Genomic DNA, 7,414 nt, shown 5'->3' on the forward strand with positions numbered 1-7,414 from the left:
AACCCCCACCAGGTTTTGCAAGCGAACAAGTTTTATTGTTAATATATGAGCTTTCTTAAGCAAGGCTGTGCGTTTTGCACCATGAGAGCTTGTGCCAGTGCATGAGTCGGCTTTTAGAAGTATTATTTTGCTGACAAGTCACAATAGGGTTGCCAATCCCCAGGTGGGGGCAGGGGATCCCCCGGTTTGGAGGCCCTCCCCCCCCCCCCGCTTCAGGGTCGTCAGAAAGCGGGGGGGGGGGGGGAGGGAAATGTCTGCTGGGAACTCTGTTACTCCCTATGGAGATTTATTCCCATAGAAAATCATGGAGAATTGATCCGCGGGTATCTGGGGCTCTGGGGGGGCTGTTTTTTGAGGTAGAGGCACCAAATTTTCAGTATAGCATCTAGTGCCTCTCCCCAAAATACCCCCCAAGTTTCAAAAAGATTGGACCAGAGGGTCCAATTCTATGAGTCCCAAAAGAAGGTGCTCCTATCCTTCATTATTTCCTATGGAAGGAAGGCATTGAAAAGGTGTGCCGTCCCTTTAAATGTGATGGCCAGATCTCCCCTTGGAGTTCAATTATGCTTGTCACAGCCTTGATCTTGGCTCCACCCCTAATGTCTCCTGGCTCCACCTCCAAAGTTCCCAGATATTTCTTGAATTGGACTTGGCAACCCTAAGTCACAACCGCTTTATGGGGAGCGGGTGGAGTTTTCAAGGCCAGAAAAGCTCGGGAGTCCTTCCTAGCCTTCCATGCTGACCAGCTTTGAAGAGACTGAGCTAGTCTGGACTATGCACGTGAGACTTAAATGCATTATTGGGTCCCCCTTTTTTAGGTGTCAGCCCCTTTGATGCCTTAAAATTAAATGGGTCCAGCAGCACCTTAAACACTATTAAAATGCATTTCGCTGCAAGCTTTTGTGAGTCAATTCACTTCAACAGACATACGGAGTGTCCATCCAAAGCAAGAAATAAGGAAAAAGTCAGAACATTCCTGGAGATTTGAGGGTGAAGCCTGGGGAGGGGAGGGCCCTCAGCAGGATATAAATGCCGTAGAGCTCACTTGCCAAAACTGCACTTGTCTCCAGGGGAACTGATCTTGCATTTAGATGGGTAACCATGTTGGTCTGAAGCAACAAAACAAATGCACACAGAAGCTTAGACCCAAAAGGTAAACTTTGCTGGTCTTAAAGCTGCCATTGGACTCAAATTTCATTTTAATGCCTGGAGGACTCTAGGACTTACCTAGAATTTGAAACTATAGCTTCTAGCAGCAGAAAAGGGAGGTGCAATATAATAACAGTATGCTCTTTGGGGGGGGGGGGGGAGGAACTTTCTTCAGGTTCTCCTGAGCCTTCCTCAACTGCAACTTGGTTCAAAGCTGCATTACTAAGGTGTTTTGTGCATAATAATAATAATAATATTTCCAGCATATAAATGTAAAGCTCTTTACTATAGCTCAGTGGTCTGCTACAAAAACAAGAGTAACATTTCTTTTTCTCCAGTATGGTGGCTTTACGGACACCGTTGTCCTGTTTGCTCTAAGCACCCTCAAATCACAGGATGCTGGGTGCAGAAAAAGACTGGACCTGGCTTCTTTTCCTTTCAGCTTGGCATTCAAATAATTACCATCAAGGTGAAGGTGAGCGTGGTATTTACTGAGATGCTTCGGAGAAATGAAACTGCTGAGCAATAAGAGGGATTTGTTGTTAGTATTAATAATAATGGGGGCTGCAGGATACTGCCTCAGAAGTTTCAGAAACACGAGGTGGCAAAGAGTTGATCCATCAATAGGGTTTCAAGGGAAAGGGTAAACGCTGGATCCTCTAGGGGGGTTTTAAAACTGAAATCTCCCAAATCCAGTATCAAATCACATGACAAATCCAGGCCTATAGAATGAAAAACATGGATCCAGTACTTTGCAGCACAGAAATGGCACAAAAACATGGATCCAAGGCATGTATCCTCAGGAACGCATATGATTTTTTTGCATTGAATCAAAATTAAATCACTTAGTCTACAGTCAACACCACAAATATCATGCATCCTCAGTTTTGTGGTGCCATGGTGGCACAAAAATGTAGTTCCGAATCATGGATCCTCACAATTTTTTCTTTGAGTCACCCCAAACGCATAATCAAATCACATGGCATGTCCATAGCCAAATATTACACAAGAAAAATCATGGATCCACTGCTGCATCATGCCACTACAGCACAAAATGGTGATGCCATAGCACAGAACTCATGGATCCTTAGGATCTTTACATTGGGTAACCCCAAACTCACACATTGTGTTCATGACTACAATCTGCATGACAAAAATCACACATCCATTGCTTCATGGCACGGCTGAGGGGCAAAAATATGGGTCCAAATCATGGATCCTCAGGATTTTTATGTTTGGTCACACCAGATACATTATCCAGTCATATATGTCCATGGCTGCAGGATGTACCACAAAAAATCACAAATCCATTGCTTGATGGGCAAAACACATTGTAAGATCACATATCTCATTGTTCATGGAATGATGCACAAATACAACAGTTCTAGCTTTTCATGGTTCCCCAGTAGTGTGAAAACTGCATTGCAATTCATTGATCCGCATGAATTTTACATGGAGTCCCATTAAAATTCACTGCTGTCATACATTACATTAATGTCCATGGAAGTGACTAGAGAAAACAACAAAGCAGTAGACAACTGCACCTTTTAAGACCAACTAAGTTTTATTCAGAATGTAAGCTTTATTCCGAATGTAAGCTTACATTCTGAATAAAACTTAGTTGGTCTTAAAGGTTCCCTTGTTTACTGCTTTGTTCCGTTGCTTCAGACCAACACGGCTGCCTCCTGGGATCTAGAGAAAACAGATACATGGTTCATTATGTGATTGCCAAAGCAATCTTTTGAAAACTTGTCATTGAGTCTCACAATGTTTACATGGACACCACAAAAATCAACTGCAAATTCACATGTGATGTCAATGACCACGTACTGAACCACAAACACTTGGATTCTCTGTCCTGTGGCATAGCAGTGGTGCAAAAACAGGGATCCAAGAGGCAAATCCTCTCACACTTTCATGATTTCGTCATAGAACATTCCACTGTAGACCATAGAATCACAGATGAAATCAACATTAATGGAGTGCATCACACACACACCCCAGTGCTGCCATGGTGCCAGCCGAGGCCATGAAACATGGATGCCTGTCAGTTTTACACAGGGGTCATTTTATAGAAAAAGAGGTCCTGGAGCTCATTAGCATAACTTATTTGCATGTGTCAAACACCCCTGACATCATTGGACATGTGTCAGAAGGCAATGCCCTCCACTCAGGCTCCACCCCAAACATCTGCAGGTCACACAAGTATTCTCTTTCACACCAAGTATAACAACATAAGGCAGCCCTGCTGGGTCACTCAGTGATCCATCTACTTGAGCACTAGAAGAGTTCTAATCCCAAAGCACCAGAAATTGACAGCCCAAAGTGCCTGGTTTGCTTACCACTCCCTATTGTGAAATACCTTAATAAAATACATTTAAGGCCACAGTTATTTATATCAGTAATTAAAACAAGGGACTGCAATTGTCCATTCTTCTTGGGTCTATGAAGGACTATGTATTTTCTGTAAATGCTGAACTGTGTACGATTACTTTGAGATAGTATATTATCAATAGCTATTGCTTATTTTTTGCTTCATACCAGATTAAATGTGCATATGTCAGAAATGTCATGGGAGCACTCCACTCTATACCCAGATCACGGTAGTATCCAAGTGCAAATTCATAATGTGGAAGTTATTTATGAGAAGCACAAACTTCAATTTTATGTATATTGCAACCCTTCCCAGTGTGAGATCATTGATGCCATTCAAAGCAACAGCGTTTCTTTTAATGATACAAAGCAGGAGTCAAGTTCACCTTTAAGATCAACAAAGTTTTATTCAGGATGGAAGCTTTCATGTGCAAGAAGCACACTTCATCAGACCTGTTGTGTTAGAAGCACACACCATCGTTTTTTATGACACATTATTCGTTTGCAACCTGTTGCGTTGCCATCAGTTCCGGGTGAAGCAGCCTATTCACACATGAGCCTATTCACACATGAGGCCTATTCATACTTGAGGCTGGCCCTGGAGTAGCTCAGCCTCCATTCGTGGTGCGTTTGCCAACTCCAGTCGGGGAAATTCCTGGAGATTTAGAGGTGGAATTCGGGGATAGTTGAGCCTTGGGGAGGGGAAGGATTTGTCAGCAGGGTATAATGCTGTACAGTCCACTCTCCAAAGCAGCCACTTTCTCCAGGTGATCAGTTATAATGCCAGGACATGTCCAGGCACCTTGGAGGCTGGCAAATTTAATTCATTGACAATCTGGGTTTGGAAACTCATAATCTAGGTTTGGAAACCATTCCTCAAACTTTAACCAGGCACCAGCTGTGGCCCTCATAGCAGCTCTTTCTTCCCCGTTCCCGAAAAAAAAAGCACAGAGAAGGGTCACTCAGTCCTCTCATTCCATCTCTCCAGTATGTGCCTCTGAATGCATGCAGAGCATTTCTCCCTCCCTCCCAGTGACTTTTCTCTCACAACCCTGCTTTCCTTCTCTCTCCCCACCCCACCGCCTTCCTTCCCTCTCTCAGCCTGGTTACCTGCATTTGGATGGAGTCTCTCGCCCAGCCCTCTAGTCCTGCTCCCAGGCCTTGCTCAGCTCTAGCTCTGGTGCCATCAGGCTGTGTGTTGTCAGGCAACCCACCCAAAACGGGGAGAGGTTGGTCACTTGGAGGCAGTTGAGCTGTTGCCCAGCCACCCCTCTCCCCAGAATGTGCTGAGTGGGCTATAAAGAGGAAAAATAAAATTTTATAATTATGAAAAACAAGAGGCGGACTTGAAAAGAGGGGAAGTTGCCTATCCAGGCGAGTGGGGAGGCAGGAAGAGGGAAGGGTGTCAAAAAAGCAGCAAGGCGGTATTGGACCAAGCAAGGCACCCAGGTCCAAGCCCCCCAGAGAGAAGTTCACGTACAGGGGAATTGGGGCTGAAAGCACCCCGGTTTAGCACCCAGCCAAGAAGTCAGGTGCTTACCCACCATGAGGGAGGGGTCTGGGCACTGCTTGGAGACGTTGGTCAGGTGCAGGGTTGGTGTCATCTCTCACCTCAGAGGCGCCAAGAGGTGAGGTGAGGGTTCAGAGTTCCCCAGAACTGAGTGCCTCTGAGTGCTAGGGAGTAGGAGGAGGGAGGGAACAAACTAGAAGCCACTGCTTCTCCAGGCCAGACAGGTGCCACCAGAAGCTCACCAACCACACTGGTGGAGAGGCCTGGCCATGCCATGTCTTCTCCGGGTCACCCCCACCCACCCCTGCAAGGCTGAAGGGCATTAGGGCAGCAACAGATACGCCCCAGCTTGTCCTGGCCTGACATAGGGCTGCTGGGGGTGGGCCTAAACTGCTGCTGACTGGTTGCCCTCCCTCCCTCACCAGTCTTTCAGAGTGGAGGGGGAGGTGGCTGGCAGAGGTAGGTGGGGAGGACATGAGTGTGTGTGTGAGACAATGCAGGGGGGATGCCAGAGCTTCTGGACTGCCACTCCAGGGCGCTCTGGCTGGAAATGAGGCCTGGTTTTACATAATGTTCGTAAAAAATCGCTATCAAATCACAGATCATACTCATTTCCACAGATTAGATTAAATTTTAAAAAACCAGAACATTATGGTATCATAACACAGAAATTTGTAGAGAAGCTGCTGGTCCTCACAATTTCTCTGTAGAACATTCCAAAATGCGGTATGAAATGAGAAGTCCATTTCACAATCATAAGGATCCAAATATTTGATGCAGTGTCTGCACCATTGGAATGCCACAAAGACCAGGATTTGTGTTCTTTGTGATTTATTCTGTGGGCATGAATGTGAAAGGTGATATCTTAATGAGTTTTGGGTTAGTACTCATAGAATTCCTGAGGATCCAGTGCTTTGGGTCTGATTTTGAACCATGGTGGTGCTATGTAAAGATAGACCCACGTCCTTGGTGGTGCAGTAGATTGCCATGAATGTGATATGTGGTTTTCTGGTGATCCCAAATAAAACTCATGAGGATCCATGCTTTGGATCCGTGTTTTTGTGCCATGGCAGTGCCATGAAGTAATGGATCCATATATTTGGTGGTGCAGTCTGTAGCCATGGGTGTGATAAGTGATTGGATGGTGAGTTTGGGGCAATCCCATTTAAAAAAGATGAATGAGGATCCATACTTTGAATTAATATTTTTGCATCATGATTGTGCCACAAAGCGGTAGATTGATTCCCCCCCCCAGTGCAATCTGTGGCCATAAATATGATAAGTTGATTTGGTGGGCGGTTTGGGGAGACTTAATCAGGGCCGGATCTAGGGGGGGCAGAGAGGAGTGCTTGCCCCGGGCACTGACGGGGGGGGGGGCGCCAAATTTGGTATGGAGTCCACTGTATTCTATGGGACCATAAGATAAAATGGCCCATAAGGGGGCGCCATTTTTTAATTTTGCCCCCCCAAATACATGTAGATCCAGTCCTGGACTTAATGTAAAAATATTGACGATCCATGAGGATCCATGCTTTGAAACTATGTTTTTGCACCATGGTGCTACCACTAAGCAATGGATTTGTGATGTTTGCATTGCCTGTGGACATGATATATGATTGGATGATAAATCTGGGGTAACCAAATGTAAAAATTGTGAGAATTCATGAAGATTCATGCTTCAGAACCATGTTTTCATACTGTGGTGGTGCCACAAAGCAATGGATTTGTAATTTTTCTCGTGTACTTTGTGTCCAGGGACATGATATGTGTTTGGATAGTCAGTTGGGATGACCCAATGCACAAATCCTGAGGATCCATGAGGAGCTATACTTTGAAACTCAATTTTTGCAGTGTGGGGGCTCCACAAATACGTGGGTATGTTATATTTGCTGTGCAAGCTGTGGCTATGGACAGGTTATGTGATGTGATGTTGCATTTGGGGTGACTTAATGCAGAAATCCTGAGGGCATATGAGGATATGTGGCTAGGAACCACATTTTTGCACTGTGGTGGTGCATTGAAGAAGATAGAAGATATTGGATTTATATCCCGCCCTCCACTCCGAAGAGTCTCAGAGCGGCTCACAATCTCCTCTACCTTCCTCCCCCACAACAGACACCCTGTGAGGTGGGTGGGGCTGGAGAGGGCTCTCACAGCAGCTGCCCTTTCAAGGACAACCTCTGCCAGGGCTATGGCTGACCCAAGGCCATTCCAGCAGGTGCAAGTGGAGGAGTGGGGAATCAAACCCGGTTCTCCCAGATAAGAGTCCGCACACTTAACCACTACACCAAACTGGCTCTCAAGCAGTGAATCTGTGATTTTTCTTATTTAATCTGTGGCTGTGGACATTACATGATTTGATGGTGAGTTCAGGGTGACTCT

Source organism: Heteronotia binoei, chromosome 21 (genome assembly GCF_032191835.1).
Source record: "Heteronotia binoei isolate CCM8104 ecotype False Entrance Well chromosome 21, APGP_CSIRO_Hbin_v1, whole genome shotgun sequence".
NCBI classification, from domain to species: domain Eukaryota; kingdom Metazoa; phylum Chordata; class Lepidosauria; order Squamata; family Gekkonidae; genus Heteronotia; species Heteronotia binoei.